Source organism: Meleagris gallopavo, chromosome 24 (assembly GCF_000146605.3).
Source record: "Meleagris gallopavo isolate NT-WF06-2002-E0010 breed Aviagen turkey brand Nicholas breeding stock chromosome 24, Turkey_5.1, whole genome shotgun sequence".
NCBI lineage: Eukaryota > Metazoa > Chordata > Aves > Galliformes > Phasianidae > Meleagris > Meleagris gallopavo.
This window is the reverse complement of record NC_015034.2, coordinates 1505103-1515536: the sequence shown is the minus strand read 5'-3', so window position 1 is coordinate 1515536 and position 10434 is coordinate 1505103.

The window sequence follows — 10434 nt, the reverse complement described above, 5'->3', positions numbered from 1 at the left end:
CCACGGCCGGCACAGGGTGTTCGTGGAGGGATAGGTCGCTTTGCTCCCCAGACTTGAAGCGTGGAGGGGGTTAAAGGAGGACAAGAGGTGCTCGGGTTGAGCGCCTGGCACCGTCGGTGCCTCTGAGAGCTCAGCATGGGGAGAGCCCGGAGATCCGAGCAGCAGCCGGCAGCGGGGGGTGCAGCTCTGCTCGACCTCGTTCAGGGCAGGGGCTGGGAGGGCAGACTCCGCTTTCTCCCGGCTGGATCACACCATTCCCCAGCCACATTCCCCATCCTCAGATACAGGAAACTGAGCTGTGGGGCCGTGGCCAGAGCTGCCCAAGGGTTGGGAGGGGAAACTGAGGCACGGTACCTGCAGATCTGCACCAGCTCCAACAGACTCAGGGCCGGCCAAGCTGCCCAGCAGCAGCAGAGCAGCCTCCCCTTACTCAGCCCGATGCTCAGTGAAGTGGCTTTGGCTCTGCAAACAACCCCTTCCATAAAGGTTCATACATGCCCATCTGCATGCATTTACTGGGTGGAAAGGCAAATAAATGCAGGATGTGAGGTGCTGAGCCTTCTGCAACATGCACACTACTGCCACTCTGGCTCCTGCAGTGCTGGGCCTGGCAGGGATCTGTGCCCAGCGAAACTGCCCCAAACACAGCAAGCTGAGGTCAGCACAAGCAGAGAGCTGGGAGTTACTGTGCCATGGGGCAGACTGTGGAATCAGGCCCTTGAGGCCTCCTGACCTCCTCTTTCACACTGGATGGTGGGGAGGAATGGTCTACAGAAAAATTCTGAGTAGCTGTGCTAAATCTCCTCCCTGAAGATTTCTCCAGCACTGATTTCTTCCATTGTGGCCAGAGCCGTGCTGCAGGCTTGGTTACATTCCCATATCCCTCCTCTCCATTTTCCCCTGGATAGCTCTGTCTGCCTCCTCCTTGCTCCCTGGGTCACTCATCTCATCCCACCTGGGGCAGCTTTTCTGCCTGCTGGCCATGCCTCAGGCTGACACAGCACTCAGGAATGCACACACCGACTGGCAGCACATCAGGACTTGCCCCACGCACGGAGCTGCGTGGCTGCATCTCATCCAGGTGTGCAGCGAGCAAAGCTGCTCCAGCACTGCAAGAGGGAGCAACAAGTGGGTCCCCAACGTCGTGTGAACGCAAGAAATGGGTTGGGGGAAACAGAAAGCAAGCCAGCACGTTGCTAAAGCCTCATGGCCAGGGGTGAAGTCAGTCCCAAAGCAGTTGCGCACTGTGCTCCCATCTGCCCACAGCATCCCATGGGAGCAGACTCCTGGCGCTGCCTTTGGCACAGCTCAAGGACAGCCCAGGCTGTGTGCCAGGGCTTGCTCAGTCCCTGCTCACATGCTGCAAACACTGCAAACCGGAGCGGTGAGCTCTGCCCCAGCCCTGCCCCGTGCTCATGTGTTGGAGAGGTGCAGCAATGGGGTGGAGCAGAACAGCAATGAGGGCTCAGCTCCGCTCAGACCGCAGCGCTTTGATTTATGGCAGATGAGATCCACCCCCCCTGTCTTTTTTTAATATTGTTTCCTGGCAGCTTCGTTAGTTTCTCTGCTGATTTGAGCAATGCTCCCACAATCCTGCAGGCGCCTCGTTGCCTTGAAAGCAGTCAGCTGGAATTTGCTATTTTAGGAGCGAGAAATTGGAGAGAGGAAGAAGAAGGAGAAGGAGACGGAGAAGAAAGAGAAGAAGAAAAGTGTATTCCTGTGAGTGCAGAGGAATGATTTAACAGGATTTCAGTCAAGGGAAAAAGGCATAAAAAAGAATTACGATTCATTTTCGTTCGAATGGGGCTTCATGTTTCTACAGTAAGTCATAACAAAACAAGGCAGCGAAGCCAAGAAGTTATCTGTACCAGATGGGGCAGCGGTTGTGTCTGCAGCTTTTCAGGAATCGTCCTGACTTGAAGCAGATTGTGCAGTGATGGAGCTCAGCGTGCAGCCCTTAACCTGGAGGGGGGATGCTGTGTCACCTCGCTGTCCCCCTGGTATGGCAGCCCCATTGGCAGCAGCTCCTCCTGGGCTGTAAATTGCCCTCCCCGACCCATCTGTCCTGCACAAGCCAGCACTCGTCTCAGCTGCTGTGCCCTCACCCCCTCAAACGAGTCTGACTCGTGGGGCCACCTCACCTCTCAGCCACATGGAAGCTTTCCCAGTATGAGGCAGCTCAGGGAAGAGCAGCAAAGGGCACTCGTGGAGCAGGGCTCATTGCATGGATCATTGCACGGCTCATTGCAGAGCTCATTGCATGGATCATTGCAGGGCTCATTGCATGGATCGTTGCAGGGCTCATTGCAGAGCTCATTGCATGGATCATTGCAGTGCTCATTGCATGGATCATTGCAGGGATCATTGCAGAGCTCATTGCATGGATCATTGCAGGGCTCATTGCATGGATCATTGCAGGGATCATTGCATGGATCATTGCAGGGGTCATTGCAGAGCTCATTGCATGAATCACTGCAGGGCTCATTGCATGGATCATTGCAGGACTCACTGCATGGATAATTGCAAGGATCATTGCAGCACTTACTGGCACTCCCAGCCACTGCTTGGGCAGATGCTACTGATCACCCTCCTGCATATTTGTGCCTGCACAGCCCTAAGTGATTTTGTAGGTTGAATACGAGTCCTATTTCCTTTGTATTTAGGTTGAAAGATAAACAGTAATCATAAAGCAGGTTTGGTTTTTTTGTTGTTGTTGTTTTTGGGGTTTTTTTTGCTAACAGATTATTTACAAATCCATTGAAATCAGGTATAATATAATAAAAAAAGCTCGTGCCAATTTAAGGGAATTACAAGAGAATAAGATCAGCACTAAAAGCAAGGAGTAAGTGTGTTTAATGGCTTTTCTCCCTGCAGACCTCGGAAGCAATACTGGAAGCAAGGATAGGAAAAGGAACCGAACCCAGTGGTGCTCCAGAGGAACTTCAGTTTGTGGTTTTTGAGCAGCGGTGCAGGAACCCAACCTGGGCAGCACAGGAAGGGCGAGGACCACGCTCAGCACTCCCAATGGCAGCTGTGCTGAGCACTGAGCTTGGCACAGCTCTCCCAGCACAGCAGTGCTCTCATCAGGGGAGATGAAGGCTGAGTTTCAACCCCAGCCCCATTCAGACCCTGATTCCACTGTGTTGTGCTCAGGGGTTTCACTCCCAGGCAGTTTAGCAGCAACAAACAGACCAAAGGTCATGAGAAAATGGTATTACACCCGAGCTCGTAAAGGCAGCCTGAAATTTCCTCTCCCACTTCTGGGATTCATCTGTTCCTTTCCCATTAAAATTAATGATAAGAGCTCATCCATTTCTCGGCTCCTTGGTCGCTCCGCAGCTTTTTCTTTTGCTCGATGCTAAAACAGAGACAAGCCCAGACCACATCCCCAGAGCCTCAAAGCAAAGTTTGCTTTTGCAGTTAAACAAAGCAGCTTCTCCCTGCCCGACAATGTTGCAAAACATGGATATGTTATTGCATGGCTCTCAGTATTGATCTGTGGTGTTAATCTGAGGATCTGTGCTGGTCACACTGCCAGGTCCTGCTTTCCCAGCCCAGGTCTCATGCAATAGGGATTCCTCTTAAGCACCATTTCACTGCAGGGGCTCTGAAAGCAAACAAAGTTTCTAGTGCTTAGATTTTGTACTGAGTATGGGGGGAATAATAAGAAAAAAAGGACCCAGCTTCCTCTCGGGACTATTCAGCACAGTGCTCAGCTCCGTTTGCTTCTGCTTCATCAGCCTCCAAACCCAAATCCCCCTCAATAATTCAGCAGAGCTGCTGCTTGCATGTCTAAATAATTCATCCCAGAGCTCTGAGGAGGAAAACGTGGTTACATCACCCTTCAGAGTTCTGCTTTGGGGCTCCCTGTGCCTTTCCTGAGCAGATTTCCTCTGATCAGAGGATGCTCTGCTTGTGCTGAGGGCTCTGTGGGGAGCGGAGTTCTGTGCAACCTCATGCATCGGGGATGGGAGCAAACGGAGCAAAAGGGAACAAAAAGGGAGTAAAGGGGAGTAAAGGGGGAACAACTCCATGCCCCTTTGCTGCATCCTAAAAGCACCAAGGGCTGCCGGGGCCACCTCCAGGAGACAGAGGGAAGGAAACGAGAAGGGATGTGCTGTTTGGGTTTGTTTCCCATTTTCTCCTGGGGCTGAGGATGAGAGCAGCTGTGGTGGGGATGGGGCCGCCAGGCAGCAGCGTGGCACAGTGCAGTGCTGTGTTTGCAAACCCTGCTCACGGAGCTGACTTCTCCCACGGGGTATCACTGAGCAGCTCCTGCCAGCAGCCGGCTGCTCTCCGGATCAGCAGACATATGGGCTGTTTTTCCAAGGGGCTGTTTCAATTAAAAATTCCCAGGGCAAAGCAGCGATGATCAGCCCAGCTGAGGATGGAGTGGCTGCAAAGGGCATCTGTGCAAGCGGAGCAGCGCGGTGCTATCCCCGTGCATCGTGGTTTCAGGGCTCTGTGTCGTAGCATGCATCGTGCTGGAAGCATTTTGCTTAAATATTTATCAAACCTCTTCCAGGCCAAGGGGAGGAGGGCCAAGGCTGGGATTGAGGACGGGCTGAGGGTAACGTTTATCTTAGAGCGAGCTAAAAGAGCTCGAGCGTGGCAACGAGATACCGATCATCCCCAGGTCCTTTTCGTTTTCCCAACAAGAAATGCAAAAGTCACCTCACCCCCAGCTGCTCTGCTTGTATTTTCCATCCTTTCTGCATCCCTGTGATAAGCAGCTGCCACACACCCGCACTCCACCACCCCTTCCTCCCTCGGCGTGGGACAGACCCTTATCTCTGCACCGCGTAATTTGATTTTCACGGCAGCGGGAGCATTGGCAATTATCACAATAAAAGAGATTTGCAGCCGGGCCTGACACCGTGTCACCCTCCTGCTCAGCCCCCCAGCCTTACAGACACCTGGGGAGTGCTCCTCCCGGCACGATGCTTGCAGAGCTCCTGCAGCATTGGGCATTGGGTATGACCCTTGGCTTTGGGACTCTTGGCTTTGGGACCCTTGCTTTGGGACTCTTGGCTTTGGGACCCCTGCTTTTGGGTTTTCCTGGCACCCCTTGCCTTGCTGCGGGGCTGCAATGCCCTCCCACTGCTTCTGCCCAGTTTGTTTTGCTCTCTCCCAGCTGTGAGGCCGCTCGTCTTTATGGCGCCCATAAAACCAAACGCGCTCCGCTGTTAAGCTCTGTCTGTTACAAACCATAATCCAAATCCCATAAAGGAGCGAGTCCTTTGCATAATGATCACATGCGTCTCTCTGCTTGCTTTTATGGGGTGCCAGGGCTGTGGTTCCTGCAGCTCAGCACCTTGCAGAGATGAGATGGGAGCAGCTGATGGAGGACGTGGTCCCGTTGCAGGAGGATGGCTGGGACTGGGGGCTGCCAGGGAGCACCAGGTTGGGGAGCAGCATTGCATGGGGATGGGGCTGCTCTGCTCCAAAATGGAGTGCTGAGTTTTGGGTTGAGGCTGAAAGATGCAGGGCTGTCTCTTTTTGGCACTGTGACTCAACCCTTATCTCTGCTCCAGCACAGAATTCAGGAGTGCTCAGACCTCAGCAGAGATGAGCTAACAGCAGAGATCACCCAAAGGGGAACTGTAAACTGTAAATTCAATGCATGCCTCCCATAAAAAAAACAAACATTTTTCCTTTCCTGCACTCGTGGACACCACATCCTATGCTGAGGCTCTTGGGGGGCTCACAGCACTTTTTGGGCATTGCTTAACTCCAACTCCACCTGCATTTGTGGTGCACCCACTGGAAAAATACAGAAAACAGGTTACTGCTGGGCTTTGAGAAGAGCATTCATAACAAACTTTTGTCCCAGCTCAAATATAGGATGCTTAAACTGGGCTGAAAGGCTCACAGGGACATCTGGGGGATTTGGGGTGGGAACCCACTCCCCCCCACGCTGAGTTTCTGGAGCAGCACACCTGAAATCAGTTTGAGTGATTTGAGCCCTCCTCCAGCACTTGTCTATTTATTCGCTGTTGCAAAGCAGAATCCCTTAAACCAATTTAAAACCCTTATAAACATGGGTGGTAATCTGGAGATTTATCGGAGCAGGCTCTGTGTAAACACTGATACAAACTGGTTTCACTAAATCAGGGCAAGACCCAAAGCAGCATTCCTCTCTGCCTTCACTCCAGAAGAGTTTGAATCAGCTCCAGGCTCATTGGCACCAACCCTGAGTGGGGAGGCAGCAGCTGACCAGCACAGCCCAGCAGCAACGAGTGAAAACTGCTCTGCAAAGTTGGGTGATGCCCCCAAAAAGCTGAGCCACGAGTGTGCTGAACTGTTTTTGACCCACTCCTTGAATCTGGATAAACTTAGCAAGCTATTCTACCCCTTTCACATCTACTTGGTCCTTAATGCACTTGCAGGCCATCTCTTTCTGTATCTATGCTTAATAAGTGGAAGCAAATTAAAGGCAGTGCTCTGATTAAGTCCCAGGTGAGCTGGGAGCAGGCTGAGCTGCTTCTGGTTTCAGCAGCCCTTTGCTGTGAGATAACATCTTGGCTGTGCTGTGCTGGAACAGAGACACCAGAAGAGAAAATAGGATTGCAAAAAAAAAGACAGCCTGGCTTATCAGCACAGAGTGGCTTAAATCAGCACTCAGCTGCAGCAACAAAGTGGGGATGGAGCTCGTTGGGAGCTGGCTTAATTGCTTAGTCACAAGGTAATTTTGTCAGGTCGTTCCTGGTTGATTTCGTTAGTTTGCTGATCAAATCTGGGCAGCTGTGTAGTGGTGCTGATAGATGGGAAGGGGGAGTTGCACGGTTGCATTGCCTTTCCCTGCCCAAAGCATAAGAGAGAGCAAACAGCTCCGCGCCATCCGGGCGCTCCTGGCTGCAGGACCCGCCGTGCCCGCAAGAGGCTGCTGGTGCTGTTTGCAAACGTCCAGCTGCTTTAACCGAAGGATGACAATAAAACAAAGTCGGAAAAGCAAGGAAGAAGTCGTTTCCTGGCCAGATGTGGGAGGGAAGGTGCGCTCTGCGAATGTGCGGGTGATCCTGGAGGATGGACAGGAGGGGAAGCGCTTCAGGCAGGGAAAAGTGCTTCTGTGTAAAGAGTGAAGCAACCGAGTGCTGAGTGAACAGGAGCTGGGCTGGACCCCAAACTGTGCTGTTCCATTTTGCTCTGATTTCTGTAGGGTTTCCAGGATCTGGGACCTACATTTCCATGAGGGTGGAGGGAGAGAAGAAAGTCCTTATCCACCTCTGAGCAGCCCAAATGGTTCTGCCCAAGCCAAACCCTCATTTACAGCACCTGGATGGCAGAGCCACGCTGTGGAGGGTTTGTCTGGGAGGTGAGGACGGCCAAAGCCTTGAGTGGGTTGTGATTCTGCTCCTCATTGCATACCGAGATGTGTTTGCTCCTTGTTACTGCACACCGCCATCCTTGTGCTGTGCCAAAAGGTTGCCGAGAGCCGCACCACTAACAGAGGGAGCTCTCACGCATTTTGCGTGTGAATAGGTTGGGCCGAGGGTGATAAAGCAGCAGGATCCGGCGTGGGGCTCTGCTTGCTTTTCTCGTGGTGGCCAGCAGCTTCGTGAAAATCAGCCTTCAATTTAGATGAGAAATGATGGCACGTAAGAGGAGAGCATCAATCCTAAAGCCACGGTGGAGGGAAAAAGCACTCAATCTCTGCAAACTGCTCTGGGTGTTGCTCTGTGCTCTCCCAGGAGCAGGAGCTGCCCTGGGCACGTGTTGGTGCTGTGGTTCCACCCCCGAGGCCCCTTGAGGAAATACAGTCATGTTTTCCCAGGAGATTCCAGCACGCAACAGGTAATTTAATTACTTTAATAAGAACAGTCTGGGAAATTGATTCATAACTAGGCTTGAATTTTGCAAACTTCCAAGCGTCATTTTCCTTCTTTTAATACTGCTTCATATTAAAGTAATTAGGTTATTAGCTAAAAGCCTTGCTATTCCTGGGAATACGAGCCTGCCTGGGATGAAACACCTGTGATGTTGGGGTAGGTCTTACTTCAGACCTGAGCAAGGCTGTAGTGGAAATGCTAAGTCATGGCTTGAAGCAGTGTTGGAGCACCTGGTGGAAAGGAAGGACCAACCCAAGGAAGCTCAGCTGCATGCAATGCAATGCAGTGCAATGTACTGATTGACCTGAAGGGCTGGAGCCAGGATCCACTCCTTCCCAGCCCTCATCTGGGGGTTGGCAGTGGAGGTAAGGGGATCTTGCTGTGTACCTGAGGCCTTGTGAAGGTAAGCAGCTTCTTTCCCTTATTTCCATGCCCACAGTTTTTGCATTTGAGCAAATTCTCTCTTGTTGCAGCTTAGGACCTTGCTACTCTGCTGTTATTGCTGTGCTTTCCATTGCATTATAAGGGCCATGGGCTGCCTACTACTGTGGTTCCTTGAGAACACCATTTATTCCCTATTCCTCAATTTTCCAGCCCCATCCTATCTGTACATGCAGGATGAAGGCCATGCTTTGCTCCCTCTCTGCGTCTTTGCCACCCTCACCCTCTTCTAGGGAACCTCTTCTAGGGAACCTCTCCACTGAGCAATGGTTGTGCTGTTCCCATTTGGCTCCCTGCTGCTGTGCTCACTATGTAGCAGCCAGGACCAGAGCTCATCCATCTCCCCGTGCTCTGAGCTGCCAACCTGTGTGTGTGTGTGGCACAGAAGGGAGCCTGCAGCCAGCCAGGTGCCCCAGCAGCAATGACTCAAAGCCCCTCTAATTTCCTTGCATCTCATTGTGTATTGATGGCTGGGGATGTCGGGTAACCATGGCAACTCATTGATTAGCATCCAGCCCCTGTGAAATGAGGAACACGCAGCCATAAGAATTACAAATGATGCTGTATTGTCTGCTGCCAATAGGCTGATTACTGCCATTTTCTGCCAGGTAGACCAGCTTTTACAGGCAACTCGGTGGTGTGTAATTACCATGCTGTGATTGATGCATTGCTATAGTTACTATCTGCTGTGTTCCCTGACTAATAGTTTTTAAATTCCTCTTCAGATGGAAATGCATTGCTTGTAAATGTGAGAGGCAGAGGTCTGCAAAGCCAGGAGATCCATCTGAAAGGAGACAGTCTGGTGGTAGATATGTCTCCTCATACAAAATGTGGTGGCCAAAGTGCTTGAGTCATTGGATCCAACCAGTGAAGGATGGGGATAGAGCAGCATGAGCTGGGTGAGGTGCCCTCTGCATTGGTGACCATTGGTCACCTGTTGATGCCAAGTGATTGTCTTGAATGAGTACAGATTATGGTACGGATTGGTTCATGGGTTTCTTGTCCTGGTTCCTATGTGTGTAGAGCAGGATTTTGCATCCTACCACCCAAGAGCTGCAGCCCGGGCAGTGGGCATTTAGTGTTGAGTCTCAGTGCCTCAGTGGTGTTTGCAATTTGCCACCCCACAGCAGGGGCAGGAGGATGGATGTGGAGTGTTTGAGGTCTCTAGGAGCCAGGCATGAAGCCATCCCAGCTGCATGGAGCTGGAGCTGCTGATCAGTCAGTGAGTGATGCTCAGACCTCAGTGTTCCAAGTCTGTCCTGGATAAGGATCAAGCGAAGCCTGGCTTGGATCTGGAGGGCTCACAGATGGCCTTTGCCTCTCCTGGGGTGAGGATGCTAAACCTCTCCCCTGTGCCTCAGACCTCTTCCTTCCCTCTGTGCATTGCCCTCGGTGTTTAGATGCTGGTGTAACAGAGTTAAAAGGGGGTTGTTGCTTTTCAGCCAGGGTAATTTAGTAGAAAAATGTCATGCTAATGCAATTCAAAGTTCAAATGATCTTTCATTTTGAGGGAGAGGAGAATGCATGTGCAGTCAGAATGTTAAAACCCACGGCTTGCCCTGCAATTCAAAGAGAAATATGAGCTTCAGGGGATACATAAGTCACATGAAGTACTGTGAGTGAAACACACAAAATGAATAAAAATGATCCGGAAGCCATTATTAGTGTTGCTGGGGGGCAGATCCAGCTCTGAACAAGTGTAGTGGCAGTCAGTGAGGAGAAGTTTGCATGAAATTACGATAACGTGGAAATAATAGGAGTTACCAGTGAGCGATTCCTTGTATGAATATCTCAGGGTTGCCTTTTGGGCGCTCCAACCCCACTCCTTTGCAATCCACGTGCTCAGCATTTGGGTGGGTGCCTGGAGCAGCACGGGGCGGTGATGCTCTCTGCCTGTTGTGAAGCAGAAGGAGAGAGGTGACAGAGGGAGGCAGTTGTATTTAGAAACTGTTCCTGCCCTCTCCAGGAGGCAATAGAGCTCTTTTAATCCGGGAGCGACCAGCAGAGCCTCCGTTTCTGCCTGTGAAGCCACAAAGGGAGCTCCCAGAGGCAGAGTCCTGTCTGAAAGAAGCAGGGAAGTTCCCTGCCGGGTGCAGTGACTGCTCCCGTTGTCTTTATCTGCAGTGCTTGGGACTTCCCAGCTCTCCTCTCCCCGCGGTTACCC